Here is an 18098-nt window from a genome sequence, read left to right as displayed (position 1 = left end):
AATAGCATTCTATTTTAAATAAGTATTTGACATGGAAGATTGATGCATTTAGATAATAATCATACTTAATCCTTTGGCTGGTTCATCTGTGTTTTTTCTATTTATTTTGCTTTTAGGTAGATTTTTTTAAGTTATTTACATATTAATTTTATTTGTTCATTTTGTTTTAAATGACCTTTTAACTCTGGTTTGGTTGTATGTTGTTATAAGTTTGTACTATTGCTTTGATTTTTTTTAATTTAAATTATGTATGTAAATCTGATAGTCGCCAAGAAATTGGGATTGTGCAGGCTATAAATCAAGAAATAAATACATTTACACATTTGATGTTTTTATTCACTGTATACTGCAACCTGAAAATTGTCACCTTTTTCGTGATCCTTCTACCTCTAGACCCCTTCTAAGGCTTTACTCATATTCCTCAGACCTGCACTGAGATCTCTCTTGCCTTTGTTTTTATTCATTTTTTATATTTCAATTGCTTTATACTGGTATTAAAATTGCCAGAATTTTATTACTCTTTATAAGGTGATTTTAAAAGCTGGACGCATGCCAAAATCAGGAGATGTTTATGCATGTAGGACATGTGTGCGTCCACAAGATTTTAAAAGCCACCCACATGCGCGCATAAGTCCCGAAGCAAGAATATCTCACATCAAACATAAAAGGGGCGGAATGTGGGCATGGTGTAGGTGGGGCACGGGCATCCTGGGGCAGGGTCAAGAGATATGCGTGCAAGTACCTACCCACCTGGGCACGCGCCCAGGTCCAGTGCTGCGTAACTTTACTTCTGCTATGGAGGAGGCGTAAATCTTAATAAAACAATAGGCACTGGAGGAGTGCAAGCTAAAGAACCGGGGGGGGTTGGAGGATCTAGCTCTACACAGGGCGAACTGGTGGCCAAACTAGTGAAACTGGTTCTGGTGTGGATGCAAACCTGTTACAAAATTCCCTTACTTACGTGGCTCAAACCCAATTTATGCTGCTGGGCATGCACAAGCTTAAAATTAAGCGCACATATACATGCACCTAGGTTATTTTATATCATGTGTGCATATATTATAAAACTGCTGCGTCTCTAGGCAAACGCCGATAAACACATGTATATGTGTGCCCGCATGTCCGTTTGAAATTTACCAGCCCTCTGTTTGAGTGCTGGCAGTTACTGCTGTTTTGGTATGAGAACTTTACTACGTTGCAATTGTCATCCAGCTTTCTCATAGCTTTCTGGAAGCCAAGCCCATACCCAGCACATGGTACAATAGGCCTAATACCATATAGGTTCCAAATGTCTTTTTTGTGGGGGTTTCTGGCTAGAACCAGAGTAGCGCATACAAATATTATATATATATATGTATAGGTTGGTGGTGGTGATATTTTTACCTCATAATATCCTTTTTCATGTAAAATCAGTTATTAAAAATGCATAATTTTTAATTTTGCGTGGGGTGGTCTGGGATGGGAAGGGGAGGGAGACACCAAACCGTAAAGTTCACCTAAGGTGCTAGATACTCTTGCACTGGCTCTGGGAGAGAGGAACATTGTCGGAAGTGACAGATAGCATAATTTTACTGTTCTAAGGGGCTTATGTCTGATAATGAGTGAGAAAGCTAATGACCTTCCTTGTAAGAGGTTACCTTGGGGAATCTTGAATTAATAGTTTGGGATGTGATCTTCACACACTTATCCAATCACTCTCAGCAGTAGTCCCTTGGTACCATGGCTGCCCTGGAGTCAAATTTTCTCATTTCCATTTATGTCTAGTTTCATTCAGAATAGCCAACATTTTCTGTACACGCTAGTCATACTTCTCTCATGCAGATAGCAAGGGGAATTAATTTGGCAGTTGACTTCCACAGTTCCCCCAGAACGTTGCTGAAGTTTTCTCATTCTCTTGTGCAGGGCAGGCAAGGCCACGTCTCTGGATGCCCATGATAATATGGGCAACAGGCCTGGCCCCACCTGACAGATGGATTGGGTGCTCCAGGGTAGTTAGGCCACTGGGCTGGGGCCTTGCTGCACTGGGGTTTCAAACCATGCAGTGACTGTTTTGGGCCCTGTTTGGTTGAGCCCCAGGGCATCAAGGAAAATGGGGTGGTCCTAAGGGGGGCCTGGTTTAAGGGCAGGGTACAAATGTGTAGCCCATCTTTTTGCCTTCCAGCGTGGCTCTTCGCATCCCTTCCTCCCGCCCTTTATTGTATTTTTGTGTTGGTTGTCGCAGTGTTGGGGGGGGGGGGGGGGCGCAATTACCCAAGCCATTGTTGGGATAGTGGTATTGTTGAAGGATCCATTAGGTGATCAGATTCAACAACCTGAGTATTCTGAGTGATTTGGAAGTGAGTGAGTTTCAGTCACATGGTGGGGACTCCTTCCCTGGCTGTATTGGGGGGTCTCAGGGGAGCGGCAGTGTGCTGCTGGTTCATGCAGACCGGGTGCCGTGGGGGTAGTGCATCTTGCTGGGGCGAGGCGGATATCCACGGGGACTGATGTATATGTCAATTTTGAGGCTCAGGTGTAATTATTGTTGTGTTAATAAAGCTGCAGCCTTTAATAATTCCAATGTTTTATCTGGTGTTTATTTCATTTGACGCGGGCAATTTGTGAATCGGGTGGATGTGAGGGAGGCTTTGAGTCCTGGTTGCCCATATTATCTTTTGGCTGAGTATAGAAATGAAACTGTTGCAGCTTACTACAGTTTATTCCTCTCCCTCTCTCTCTCTCTGTCTTAGGGAATGAAACAGTCCAGCATTCCATAGTTCAACAACAACAAAAAAAGCTATTGCACTTTCTCCCACTTTTCCTCTGCTTATTGAACCAAGAAAACTAACTTAGTATTTAACTCACATTTTCAGCATCCAAAGCTCTTCATTCTCTCCTTTGTGCCTTCCTCTTCTCTCCCTGAGACAACACAGCTGTGAGCTTTTCAAGTGTGCTGAGAGTCTCCACCCTCCCTTCACTTTACAGACTCCTCCCTCAGAGCCCTTGCATTGGTACTTAGCTTCCTGTCTTACCAGCAAATGTTGCTGGGACTTGTAGTCCCAACTTATTTAGCTTTGCTCTGACAGTTCTCTGTGCCTTAACTGTGCTATCTGTCTTTGTTCCCGGGCTATGTGGACCATGTACACCCCATCAGCGTCCTTTTTGCTTTTGTTCCTCAATATTCATGTCAAATCTTTTGCTCTCTTGGGTACTTCTAAAATTTCTTTTAGGTCCCCTGATTGTGAGGTCATTAAGGGAGTGATCTTCCCTTGAGAAATAGATAAAAAGATAGAAAAAAAATATTTTTTAAGTTGTGCCTATATATATTCACTCTTAGAGTTAAGCAGAAAAGCTCATTAAATAGCCCATAAGATATGGGGTTTTTAATGAGTTATTAACAATTCATGTTGGTAAGTGTAGTTGAAAAGGGAAGAAAGAAAGAAAAATGTAGATTCACAAAACAGTAAAAAATAAAAGTAAAATGATAATGAGATGCATAGGTGTGAGCCTGTTTAACACAGAAAGATAAATGCCTCATTAAAGGCATAATCAGTTGACCTAGCAAGTAAAACCAAAGGCAAATGCTTTGTCTAAGCTGATCAGGAATGCTTTGCCTTGAAACACGTTTGAGAAAAATCATATTTCCACAGAACCCTCCCAACCACAGATCTCACAAGCAAGAAAGCATGCCCCCTGGCTATCTTTCCATACATAGGACTACATTAATTATGAGTGGTTACATTAACCTTCCCCCCTAGAAATGTATAAAACTGGCTCATGTCCTCCCTTAATATTTTCCTTTCCAGTGAAAAGAGCCTAGATTTATGTAATCGCTCCTCTAGCTCGTGCTTTCCAATTCTCTCATTATCCTCACATCTCTTCACTGAACTTTTTTTTTTTCCCAGACGCATTATATCGTTTCCATACCATGGAGACGAATCCTGGATGCAGAATTTGAGATGAGACTGAAGACTGCATGATATCCCTTAATCTGCTCAAAAACTGTTGGAAGCAGCCAAGAATTCTGTTAGTTTTGCCGGATATGGCTAAAGTAATGGACTGAAGCCACATTCAGACAGACATACCAGAGTGCTGAAACTGCAGGTAAATGGCAAGTAAAGCACAAACGCCAATTTACAAATGCTCTGCAACCTTTCCTACATTTCCAAAGGTATTCTCAAATAAAGGATGAAAAGGTAAAAAAAATAGTCATAAGCATAAAAAAGCCCTACCTCAAAAAAAAGCAATGAAGATATGCAAAAGTGTACGGTCAGGGGCGGTTCTATAATGAGGCAGGGTGAGGCGGCCGCTTCAGGCGGCAGAATTTTGAGGCAGCAAAAAAAAAATGCCCCTCTCAGAACGCCATTGTGGCGTCTGCTTCATCCTGCAGGCCGGCGGCAGCAGAAAAGAGAAGGGTTGCTGCTAGTGGCTGCCGCCAGCGGAGGCCAGGCCGGTGGTGTGGAGGAGGGAGGAGGGACAACAACACCAGGCCGCTGGCATGGAGGAGGGATGGGGGTGGGGCGAGCGGGAGGTGGAGCGAGAAGGGGCTGTGTGAGCAGGGGGTGGAGTGAGAGGGGGCAGGGCGAGGGGGGGGCGCCATCTCATCCCTCGCCTCAGGAGGCAGATTGCCTTGAGCCGCACCTGTGTACGGTAACATCTTTGGGTATTTCAGATGCTGATCCTATAAAATGTATCTGGCTAAGAATCTCCTGAACCACAGCAGCTACTAGGACACTGCACCAACAAAACAAAGTAGCTGTGATAAATAATACTTTCGGTAACACCTCCCACGTGCAACAGTCAACACAAACGTCATGCAACATTTGTGATATTGTAGTACGCTTAGAGGAGAACTTTCAAACGAATGTGCTCGGAAGCATATACATGCATATATGGCCGCAAACAGATATTTTATAATTCAGATGTATAATGTACGCGTGTTTTATAAAATAAGCAGAGCTCTACTCCGCAATATATATGCGCGAATATATATAATGCACGGAAGCCATGTATATCAATGTATTGAATATGCATACTTTTCCTATTTTAAAAATATATGTGAGTAAATTTTATGTGTGAAAATAAAGTAGGACTTTCTCGCATAAATCCTAATTTACACATGGAAGTCAGCCAATTTTAAAACCTGTATATATATGAAATTAACCAGTTTACCAATTAGTCCATCAGTTCACTGTATTGTGGGTAATAGGTTTTAGGTTGGATTTTATTATGTATGTTAAATCTGTAAACCACTTCAATTGTACATTTTACTGGTTATGCGGTTCATACATTTTAGAATATATAAATAAACTCCTTCTCCAGGTTCCCCAATTTAACCCACACTTCCCACCCAGTCAGTATTACACAATAAATACTTAATATCACTTCCGCCAGGTAATTAGCAGATGTAAAAATATGCAAGTGAGTTATCAAATGTACGCACAGAAGTGTCTTCTAAAACAGCAACCTATGCACATTAATGGGTACATTTTAAAAAAGAGCGCGCGCATACTTTTTGTTCACGCACCAGGCGACCTTAGCGCCTTGGCGACCTTAGCGCCTCCTCGCTAACGCGACCCCGCGATTACCGCAGGTCTGCCGGTTATAAACACTGACGCCGAGCATATCGGCGTCGGTCTTCAAAGCGGCCGGCAGAGGCGTTTTTTTTTCTTTTTTTTTAACTTTTAAAAAAGTACAGAAAAGCATTTTTTTCTGCTTTTCTGTACTTTTTTCAATGCACTCAGCTATTAACGCCTGCTCCAGGCAGGCGTTAATAGCTGAGCGAAAAATGTGCGAATGAGTACCAGCCTTATTCACATGCTTTTGCATATGATGAGCGCTATCGCTTTCACTCCGCGTCGGACGCGCGTTAAATAGGCGCTAATCCCCTATTGCATTAGGCGGTGGATTAGTGCCTATTTAACCCGCGTCCGACTGCGGGTTATACAGTGCGCTCGGCTGAGCGCGGCTGAGCGCACTGTATTGCTTCGGCCCCAAACAAAATAAACAGATTCCCAGTTCCACTCTCTAACCTCCTTTTCCATTGCCTCCACGTGTCTGCAATCAATCCCTCTCTAAACCCAGCTGGTTTCCAAAGCAATAAAGGCTACCTGCATTTAGCGAGCTTGCAAGTGGGATTTAGTAGCGTTATCTAGGACTACATTTACAATAGAAATTCTTGATGTGAAAGAAGAACTAGTCTGAGGAGATAAGGGTAATTATTGGAGTGCCTCAGGGATCAGTCCAAGGGCCAGTTCTGTTCAATATCTTTGTGAGCAATATTGCAGAAGAATTAAAGGAAAAAGGCTGCCTTTTTTCTGGATGACACAAAGATCTGCAACAGAGTGGACACCCCTGAGGGAGTAGACAGAATGAGGATGGTAAAATACTTGGCAGTTAAGATTCAAAAGGCAAAATGCAAATGGTTACCACAAAAACTTGCATCAAATTTACAGTCCACAGGAAATACGAGAAAAACACTTTTAAATCATATACACAACAAAAAACTTTAATGCAGTTTTTATCACTTAAATATCACACATCATTAGTATAAATAGGAAATTCATTTAAACTTACACATCTATATTCTTCCCAAATTTCACAAGAATTTGAGGAGTCTTCCAGGGAGACCCATTGTCTCTGCTTTAAATTCAGTGCTTGAACAGTTCTCGAAATTTGTGGGTAGATTTTTGTAACCTTATTTTAGTAAGGGCACCATTGTATATTCGAGATTCATCTCACTTTATTGAATGATTACAGAATTCCCCAGTTTTGGTAGGGGAATTATAATTAGTGACCTTAGATATAGAAGCCCTCTATTATTCCAATATTGCCGAGGGAGAGGCAGTGTGAGTGGTACATGATTTCATGGATATGCATCCCACTCCATATAGAGTTCCTACCTCCTTTTTAACTTGGATTTGATTGAGAACTATTTTGAATTCAATAGAGACATATACAGACTAATACGGTAACTTTCAAACCGGCATGCGGGCACATATTTGCATGCTTGCATCAGCCCATGTCCAGGGATGTAGCTGTTTTATAACTTGAACGTGTATATCCATGCATAGGGGGTAGATTTTTAAAGAAGCGTGCGCACGTCCATGTGCTGGCGCTACCCGATGTGCCCACATGGACGCGCCATGTGCACATGCATGCACCGTGCACAAGGCGGGGAGGACTTAGGCGATTCCCACGTGGCGACGCATCCCGGCCTTCCCCAGGTCCCTAACCCCCCTACCTCATCTTCCCTACCATTCCCCTCTCCTCCACATCCCCTAAATCCAATGGGGTTTTTTTACCTTCATTGTGCAATTTACTTCAGCTCCCGAGCTTAAGTAAGTTGCACGCGTCGGCAGCTGGCCATCACATGAGGCTCCAGGACAACAAACAATGGCGCTGTCCCAGCCCGCCCCCGGCCTGCCCCTTCCAAGAGGCCCGGCAGTTGAGTGCATACTGGCCTTTATGCGCGTGGCCGGGCCTCTTGGATAATTTGCCCAGTGCGCGTAAGGCCCAGCCACGCGTGTAAAGGCCAGAATTTACGTGCACCGGACATTTAAAATCTGCTTGATATTATAAAATAGCCTGGCTGTGTGCACATGTGCTCCCAATTTTAGGTGGGTGCCAAATCCCACTTCTTCCACATAAGTCAGGGGATTTTAAAAGGGGCGCATTCAGATACCATTACTAGTTTACCAGTTTGTCCACCAGTTTGCCCAGTTAACAGCTAGGTCCTCCAGTTCTACCCACTCCCACCCCCACCCTTGTTTGATAGCCTGTACTCCTCCCAGTTACCCCAGACCCTTTAAACCCCTCTGAAATAGCTCGGTCTTTTTTTTTTTTTTTTAACTTACCCACCATCCACAGCAGAAGTAAATTTATGTGGCAGGGTACAGCTGTGGGGGCCACTATGGTCCTATGCCTGTTTGTACATATCTGCTTTTAAAGCTCAAAGGAGAGAGGTTTATAACCAAACCGTCCAAAATTTCATAGTCCAAAGAGAAATGATAAAAAATTCACTTGTCCAGCAGAAAGCAAAAGCAAAGCTTTTTTCTATTAATGAATAGCCAAAAGGAGTTTCAAAACTAAAGCTTGTAATCCAGGTTGACAGTCTCCTGACATGGACCTCGTTTCAAGTCAACTGCATTGGGAGAGATCTGGAATAATAGTTTAGTGAGATTTCAATGCATGTCAGATGGTATGCGTTCAAATCTCACTAAACTATGATTCCAGATCCCACCCAATGCAGTTTATTCGAAAGACAGTCCGTGACGGGGGACTGTCAACCTGGATTACAAGCTTTACTTTTGAAACATCATGTGGCTATTTATTAATTAAAAAGCTTTGCTTTCATCTTTTGCTGGACAACTGAATTTGTTACCTTGCTTTTAAAGCTCAACATGTATATGTATTGCAATATTGGAAATGCGTCCCTTTGTGGTTTGCATTTTATTGACAAGATTTTTTATAATGACAGAGATTACAAGATTATTTTCTTGAGTTTTTTTTTATTTTTTTGAATAAGGATTTGAATTTGAAGCTTACATTCATTATGGGGCAGATTTTCAAAGGGGTACGCGCGTATCTATTAAAATCCGGCGTACTTTTGTTTGCACCTGTCGCGCGAACAAAAGTACGCGCGGGCGCAGTTTTTTAAAATCTACCCCTCTGGATGGGTGCTGTAATTCATTTTTAGATATGTGGGTGAAATATGAAGAGGGTTACTTTTCTACTACCTTATATACTAAACCTACCGACAGAAATAGTTTATTACATTTCAGTAGTTTCCATCTTAGGCATCTGGTGGAGAACATTCCAGTTGGCCAATATTTTCACTTTAGATGTATTTGTACTAGTGTGGGAGAATATACGTCTCAAGGCATTATGATGCAGGCTAAATTCATGGAGACGAGTTATCTGAAGCTTTAGTCTGTTGGGCTTTTAACATTCTCTGTATGTGATTTGCTATTTGTTAAACCTCCTTGGATCTCCACTGATCGACCTGTTTGTGTTCTGACATATACAATTTGTATTCCTCAGGTCATTTGGATCATAAGGAGATATTGGCATTTAGTTCAGACACATGAGATCTTTTCAAAGCATATACCCTTGTTTGCATATAAAGGGGCTCACTATTTGAGTGATCACCTGGTGAGTTTATGTTTATGAGATTTAACACTGGGGTTTCCCATTGTCTTTATCCTTTTATTCTTTTGTATATCCTGTTACTGGTAAATCTTACAGGTTGCAGTCCAACACTTCCTGTGATTCAAATAGTATATGTTATTTCATGCCCATACAATTTCCTCTATACCGGCAAGACAACGAGAGCAATAAAAATGTGCATAATGGAACATTGCATTGCCATCCTTGTAATCAGATGGAGACACCATTAACAGCACATTACTTGGATCGCCAGATTTCTAATTTGTTATTAAGATGTGAATAAAGATGGATCTTAGAGATTCATTCTTTGAGTCCTGCTGGTCTGAACAATAGAGTTGAATGGCCTGTGTTTTTGTAAGGTGCTTCATGTGGTTTTGTTTTGTTGGATGTTTGGCAAATTAAGGGGGTTATTTTCCAAGCTGCGTTATGGGCTTTTCGCATGAAAAAACACCTTAAAGCATGGTGCAATGTTAATTTGGAAATGGGAGAGGAGTTTGGGGTGGGATTTCTGTCCAAGTGGGCTGGCTTCGCAATGCTGGCTTTACAATGTTCTCTCAACCAAGCTTGATGTTACCCAGGTAGAAAGTCCATCAAGCTAAGTTGAGAGAACATTGTACAAATCTCATCTTTGTGTGAGTTTCCTCACTCTGAAGGACATCAAATCTTCATGAATGTACTGTTCTGTTCATACATCTCACTCTGCATGTCAAAGTGGCCCCTAACCCCTACACTACCTCCTAATAGGGATGTGCATTTGTTTTTCCCAAATTAGGCAATTTCAATGCAGGCAAGACATGAGAAGGAGGTAAAAACTGTGAATGCTGCTCTTATTCAAGATAAAAATAATTTTATATCAGAAAATGGAGTTTTTGGAAAATCACGTTAGAATCTCCATTGTAAAATTTTCCAAAGTTCCAGGATTAGTATCTTGAGACAAGTCTAAAAAATATCTGGTAGAAGGTCTCCATATTTCTGCTGAGGTTATTCCACCTGTAAATGTGATTTATTTTCTTCCAACTGGAAAACACAGAAGGAATGTAGAAGAGCAAGAGGTGGCTTAATTCACAACGGTCAACCTTGACATAACAGCCTTTTTAGAACTGTCAAGTTTAAAGGAATAGAATAGGGTTACTCTGGTGGTCTCTTGTGTTCTAACAAGTCTTAAATATGATTATGCGCCTGTATTTTTGAAATTCTAGTGCAGGGATAGGCAACATCAGTTCTGGAGTGTCCCGACCAGATCTGGTTTTCAGGATATCCACAATGAATATGAATGAGAAATATTTGCCTGCATTGTCTCCATTTTATGCAAATATATCTCATGCATATTCATTATAGATGTCCTAAAACTCAGACCTGTTAGTACTAGTACTATTTTTTGGAAAAGAATTCTGGATTTATCCTGATTTGGTGAAGGTTACACAGGAGAGAAGGAAGTTATTTCTGACAACGCAGCAAGGGACTTGTGCTCTTGGAGCACCTTTTATTTTACATTATCTCTGTAAATGTTTGGTGAAATATGGTTAAAAAGAAGTGGAGACGATGAGCGGTATACAGTAGTAGGTACAGACCACAATATTAGATAGCATAGCGCTGGTTACGTTCATGGAACCTTGTCTTACAGAACTCAATCGAAGAGACTTAACAAAGAAATAATTTTGACATATTCATCGTTTATTCACAGTTGCTTGAAGAGAACAGATTTTTGGTCCCTCGACACGGACCGAGTTTTGCCACATGGGCTGCGTTGGGAGGCACAGGACAATTTATATGTAAGTCACATTTATATGTACTATGAATGTTCTTTGTTGTTGAATATTTTTTCCTAATGATAATCGTTTCACTGTTTGGTGTCCTTGTTGTTTTTGGTTCCTGCTTATAGCTCTTTTTTGATTTCTTTAATTTGTCATTAGTTCATCCTTTGGGTTCCTGTCCCTCCCGACGCAGCCCATGTGACAAAATATGGTCCATGTCAAGGGACCAAAAATCTGTTCTCTTCAAGCAACTGTGAATAAACAAAGAATATGTCAAAATTAATTCTTTGTTAAGTCTCTTCGACTGAGTTCTGTAAGACAAGGTTCCATGAACGTAAACAGCTCTAGACTATCTACTATTGTGGTTAAATATGGTGGCATATCCAGGGATTCACATCCCAGTCCTTGGGACACACCTAACCAGTCAGGTTTTCAGGATATCCATAATGAATATGCATGAGATAGATTTGCATACAATTGAAGCACTGAATGCAAATCTATCTCATGCATATTCATTAAGGATACCCTGGAAACTTGACTGACTAGGTCTGTCCTGAGGAATGGGTTGAGAACCACTAATATAAACTATGTTTGATTTTTCCCAGCTCACATAAGATTATTTTTGGATGCTAAAGAGCTCATTAGTTCCTCTCTGGAGACAAATAAGGCTGTCTGAGCTGATTTTCTATATTCAGGATGTAAAGCGTCTAGAATCCAGTTCTTTAGAATTCTGTTTCTCTTACTTCTCCTATTACTTCCTGTTCCCTCACCCCCCCTCTCCACCCACCCCCACCCCCATTATGGATTGTGGATTAAGGGTGAATAGAGTTCAAGATTATTTCTATTAAATGTTGTTTCATGTTATTATTAATTTTTTTAACTTTTTACTGTTCATTCTGACAAAGTTTATTTGCACTTTATGAAATTTAAATGCTATAAATACAAAAAAAATATGAAAAGATGGCAGGGGGTAACCTGTGCAGAGCAGCAGTTACAACCTTAAAAGACTCGTGGAGAAGGGGAAGTGGGTGTTGGGCTCCATGTGGGAATTTGTATACACATCCACCCAAAGTGGACAAATCATTATTGGGCTGACTAGATCCATTTTGGCCTTTGTATGCCATCATTTACTATGTGACTATGATATTTACATAGGAAAGCCCCACTGAGGAGCACACATACTCAAAACTGCTGCTTCAAAGTGGGAGTCAATAAACACCATTTTAAAAACGCTGCCACATGGCAGCGGAAAGACCTGCAGGGCTTGCATATCTGTAAATCCCAGCTGCAACTGGCCTGGGCTTCTGCTATGGTTTTCATCACTAAGAAATATGTTTAAGTTTTACCAGCCATCTCATGGCCTACGTTCTGCCACTCAAAGCTTTTAGTGGTTCCACCCATGGGGTAAGGAAGGCCGGCATGATTGTTTCACCATAGGCGGACAAAAAATGCTTTTAAATAAATAAAATATCACGTGACCACGTCCTGCTTCCCATGGGTGCTCTCCTATCATGTTGAAAATGCACTTTTTAAAGCTGAAGTGCAGTAAATGTTAGATAACGTAAACAGCCTCCTTTTCCATGATGATTTCAATAATTTGTGAGGGTGGGCCCATAACAAAGGTTGTCTTTCTTTTTTTTATTTTGATTAAATATAGTGATAGGGAATACATTGTACGCCAGGGCAGTAAGGAAACGAGACCGAGAATAAGATCAAGAAAGGAAGCACAGTGTCATGAAAAGAGCTAGCTGGCATTTTGAAGGCTGTATCGTTTGTAATGGTCCTACATTATGGATAAAAATTGGTAGCTTCTTTCTTTCTTTCCTTCCATAGCAGTGTTCAACTGGGGAAAAAAAACTTGTCACCATTCACTTCAGCTCCTTCTTTAAAATTCAAGCACAGTCCTAATTGCTTCTACTGTCACATTATTAATATTAATAATTGGCCATCTGCATGCTTCTTTGTGGCTACTGGATACTAGGAATTTATCAGCATGTACAGAAATTGTGTCAGCATTCCAATTCATTGAACATAAAACTTTCAAAGTGATATTTTTGCAAAAACTGTTTTGTTAAATGATATACTGTAGTGCAAGTAATTAGTAAAATATCCTTTTGTTCTCTGCTCTGCTGAAGACAACATCGGTGGCATGTAACCTTCTTTTGCCAGAATTGACATGTGAGTGATGAGATGGATCTTTCTAATGTATTGTAGAATTTGGGCACCAAAATTGATGGACTGGCATCCTTTTCCATAGGTAGGGGTTCTGATTGTGATATGCATTTGAATTATGTTTGGATGAATGCCACCATACCTGTATCTAAGCATCTGCTGTGGGCTTGAAAGGGAGCCGTAGGTTGAAGAGAGGCACACATATCAACAGGCTAGAGAGGAGAGTGGGAAGTAGGCTGGGAGCTGAGATTTCAGAGGGATTAGAGACAAGCACATTTGTGCTAAATAATGGAACAAGATGGAGAATGGCTCGGTGAGAAGCAAAGAGAAAATGGGTCAGTGAGACAAGCTTGTGCAAGATTACCCAGGAGTTAAAGAAAATCATGTAAAACTAGAAAATAAGGTAAATGCTAGTAGATAAAAGATGTGAAAAGAGAGAGCGTGTGAAGAGAAAAGGATAGAATTGAAGAAGAAATTGAAGCCAGAGACAATAGAGAACTTATTTACCAAAGAGTGTGGTATCTGTTTTCAATCAAATATTTATTTTGTAGAATTTTGGGCTATAAAATCTTAGAAAATGTGCTCTCTAGATTGCAGGAAGTGTCATTTGAAAAAATATTGTGGCAAAACCCCCTTTAACTGGCAGTAAACTATTTGCTTCTATAAATATCAGGCAAGCCTTCTCTGGATGACAATTATGGAGTCGATTTTAAGACCCGCACATGCGGCCATCTGTGCGCGGTTCCCGGCACGCACACATTGCGTGCTGATTTTATAACATGTGCGTGCTGGTGCATGCATGCTATAAAATGCGGGTCCCGTGCGCACAGGTGCGCCGGACTTTCATGTCCGCACGTGCATTTGTGGGCATATGGCCTGCTCCGCACACAAGGGGAGGTAATTTTAGAAAAATACGCACGGCGATGCAATCGGGCCTCTCCCAGTTCCTTCCCAGTCCACGCCAATAAAGAAGCTGACTGGGAGGAAACTTTTCTACCCCTAACTCTATCCTTTCTCCCCTTCTCCTTCCCGCCCCCTAAACCTACTCTAGCTATCCCCAAATTTTTTATCTTGGTACTAACTGCTCCGGAGGTGCAGAAGTAATCTCCGTGTGCCAGCTGGCTGCTGGCACGCACTTCTCCGGGACAGCAGTTAATGGCGCTGTCCCGCCCCGCCCAGACCACGCCCCCCGGCCCACCCCTTTTGCAGGGCCTGGCATTTCTGCACATAACGGGGGTTACCCGCAAGGCCCGGCCACGCGCATAAACGCCATAATTTACATACGTGACCCTTGTAAAATCAGGCTGTATATGATTAAAAGTCAAAGCTGAATCTTTAACTTGTGAAAATTATTTTTCAAATTTTGATTAGTTACTTGTTTATATTTTTCTTTATACTGTTAATGAAATATTGATGTTATGGCAAGATTGTGGACATTTCTAGATGTGACACATCAGAAGTTTGCTCATGCTGCCTCTCAAGGATAATCTAAACTGTGGTACTTCTAGGCAGTCCCAGGTTCCCAACCTGCATGTTCTTGATCCTCATATATGTCTGCAAATGATTCTACTGTTGGTCTAATAAAAAGTATCATCATCACCGACAAATAATCCAGTTTCCTCCTAGCCCACAATGGCTTCTTGTAAATTGCACTAGATTTCATTTCATTTCCCTCGGGCATCTGCACCACCCCTGAACCTGTGACTTCATTTTTTTTCTCTAACCAACAGTAGCTCACATTTTGCAATGTTGAAGGAGCACCATATGAGCGACTATCTTTTGCTGTGCTCCCGGAAGGAAACATTTTCAGCTTCGGGGCCAAGTTGCCTTTTATTTTTTGGCATATTCAAACAGTTTCTAACATAAAGAGCTCTGGCTTTTTGTCACAGGAGCATAAAACAAACAATTCCCACTTCCTGCCCTGGGGGAAAGGCCTTTTAGCTACAACTCAGATCACCCTGAGGCTGTTTTACCTTCCACTCATCCTTCCTTCTTCTGAATCCCAGGCTTTTTCTAACCAACAGCAAGATGTGGCTGGGCACATTTCTCTGCTCTCTTTTTTATTTCATGTTTCATGTTTTCAAATTCTTCCTGAGTTACCAGTAGGGCACAGGCATTCTCTCACACACTGCTACAAAACAGAAGCTACACTTAGAAGACCCACTCAGACTTGACCAAAACTAAGAAAATCTGTACTTTGCTGTGACATTATTAAATCTACTTGTCAGTCATTGAAAGTCCACAAGACTACCTTTTTCATCATCAATTTCTGTCTTATTTAAAACTGTATCACATGTTATTCTGTATATTTTGTCATTCTTTTTATTAAGGACTATAGGGCCTCATTCAATAAAGATGAGATGAAAACATATATTTGCATACAATGGAGGCCGTGCATATGCATCTCATGCATATTCATTGTTGATATCCTGAAAACCAGAATGGCTGGGTGTGTCCCAAGGCCTGGGTTGAAAATCACTGTTCTGTAGAATTGTATATCAAGAATGTTAATCTTTTATAAATATCGTGAGTTCCCTAAATTGGGATCTACCATTTCCAAGCACTGGGAAAAGTAGTTTAACGCACAACCCCTACACATGCAAATGTAAAGAATTATCTGTTATATCAATTTTCAAAAATTTCAAAATGGTTTACAATACTAATAGTACACGAAAAATAAGTGCAGAAAAGTTTATTGGTCCACATATAGGGACGGATTTTCAAAGGGTTACACGCGTATATTACGATCGTAAACCCAAAAACCTGCTCCTGCGCGCGCCAAGCCTATTTTGCATAGGCTCGGTGATGTGCGCAAGCTCTGGGACGCACGTTTGTCCCGGAGCTTCAAAAAAGGGGTGGGAAGGTGCGGGGGCGGGGCCAGAGCCTCCAGGCACAGCGGCCATTTGCTGCTGTGCTTGGGATCGCAGGCCGGCAGTAGGCCGGTGCAATCAATCTACGCCTGCCCAGAGGCAGGCACAACTTATAGGACAAAGGTAAGGGGGGGTGGGTTAGGTAGGGGAAGGTGGGGGGGGGGGCGGAAGGAAAGTTCCCTCCGAGGCCGCTCCAATTTTGGAGGGGCCTCGGAGGGAACGGAGGAATGCTGCGCGGCTCGGTGCACACAAGTTGCACAACTGTGCACCACCTTGCACGCGCCGAACCTGGATTTTATAACATGCGCACAGCTGCGCGCGCATCGGACGTAGATTTGTGCGCGCCTGGTCGCGTGCACAAATCTATGCCCGCACGTAGGTTACAAAATCTGGCCCATAAAATTTCAGAAATAGAAATTTAATATTTCAGAGACGGCAACTCCACTGTACAAATATAAATCTTTGGAAGGGTCCCCTGACACAGACCCCGTGTTTCGAAGCAAGGCTGCGTCGGGAGGGACAACGAATTTTAACAACAATCTGTAAAGAGATGCACAAAAGCAAGTTTTACTAAAATGAGACCAACAAATCGGTAAAGCCGATATAATACAAAAGAAACGACATATCTATGTCCATAGTTATGAAGGTTCACAAGGAGTGCACAGGTGCAAGGAACAGAAGGGACTTTAAACGCTGTCAAATTGGCGCAAAAAGCATCAACCAGAGGGGAAAAAGGTTAGCCAATCAAATCAGAGCAAAGGGACTTAGGTTAAAAAGCTCCACTCCATCTCATTATTTAAGCCATATGGAGACAGACTGTTCAAAATGTAAATCCATTTTTGCTCCTTCCGAATTACAATTTCTGAAAAGTTGCCCCCCACCCCGGGGAGGAGGTGAAATAACATTGATGACAAAAAAATTTAGATCCAAAGCGAATGAGATAGTGAAACCCAGTGATTAACTAAGGGAGCATTCTCTTGAAGGTTTTTAATATTAGAGCGATGTTCTACAATGCGTGTCTTGATCATACGTATTGTTTTACCCACATATAATTTCTGGCACGGGCAAATGGTGACATAAACCACCCCTGAGGAAGTACAGTCAGAGGTGCCACGTAAAGGAAAACTTTTTTTGGAGTTAGGGTGTGTGAAAGAAGACATTGTTAATGCAAGTGGACACACTGAACAGTGACCACACGGTTTATGAACTCCTGAGACATGAGACCGTGTAATACTAGAGCAATGGTCAGAATGAATCAACAAATCACGAAGATTCTTGCCATGTCGAAAAGTAAACCAGCGAGGGCTATTAAAGGTGTTGTTTAATAAGAGTGAGAACCGTGCAACAGAGTGAGAATTGTGCCACCGAGGTTAGAAAAAGGTAGAATGCAATTAATAGAACCATCAGTAGAGCATTCTTGTGGCAAAAACAAAAGATCTCAGTTCACATATAATACACATTTAAATGATTTTTTCAAAACTTTAAAAGGGTACCCCCTCTCTCTAAACCGAGAAAACATCTGCTCAGCTTGTGACACAAACTGCGGTAGATTTTTAAAGTTATGCGCGGGCGTAGATTTGTTCACGCAACCCGGCGCGAACAACTCTACGCCCGATTTTATAACATGCGCACGCTGCCGCGCGCATGTTATAAAATCCAGGGTTGGCGCGCGCAGGGGGATGCACAATTGTTCAACCTGCGCATGCCAAGCTGAGCAGCCTGCCTCCGTTCCCTCCGAGGCCGCTCTGAAATCGGAGCGGCCTCGGAGGGAACTTTTTTCCGCCCCCCCCCCCCACCTTCCCCTCCCTTCCCCTACCTAACCCACCCCCAGCCCAAACTAAATTCCCCCCCACCTTTGTTCAGAAAGTTACACCTGCCCAAGGCAGGCGTAACTTGTGCACGCTGGCAGGCTGCTGGCGCACCATTCCCCAGCCCAGCGGCTGGTTCGGAGGCCTCGGCCATGCCCCCGGAATGCCCCCGGGCCGGCACCACGCCCACGCCCCCGCCCCCGGAATGCCCCTGATTGCCGCGATGCCCCGACACGCCCCTGGCATGCCCCCCAAGCAAAGCCCTGGGACTTACATGCGTCCCAGGGCTTTGCACATGCCACGGCCTATGCAACATATTCTTCTTCAAGACTCATGGATGAAAGCTC

The 18098-nt window shown here is 42.3% G+C and overlaps 1 protein-coding gene and 1 long non-coding RNA gene across 3 annotated transcripts in view; both read right to left on the bottom strand.

Annotated features, from left to right (window-relative positions):
- LOC115085395 overlaps positions 1-2952 on the bottom strand; it is a 35829-nt gene extending 32877 nt beyond the window's left edge. The window contains exon 1 of the long non-coding RNA XR_003854824.1: positions 2845-2952. This is a non-coding gene — a long non-coding RNA (uncharacterized LOC115085395). The remainder of the gene's footprint in view (positions 1-2844) is intronic.
- NKAIN3 (sodium/potassium transporting ATPase interacting 3) overlaps positions 1-18098 on the bottom strand; it is a 1185646-nt gene that overhangs the window by 957156 nt on the left and 210392 nt on the right. The gene's annotated exons all lie outside the window — the stretch shown is intronic.

Source organism: Rhinatrema bivittatum, chromosome 2, assembly GCF_901001135.1.
Source record: "Rhinatrema bivittatum chromosome 2, aRhiBiv1.1, whole genome shotgun sequence".
Classification (NCBI taxonomy): Eukaryota; Metazoa; Chordata; class Amphibia; order Gymnophiona; family Rhinatrematidae; genus Rhinatrema; species Rhinatrema bivittatum.
Note: the sequence above shows the minus strand (reverse complement) of the source record. Positions and strands in the feature narration are given on the sequence as shown.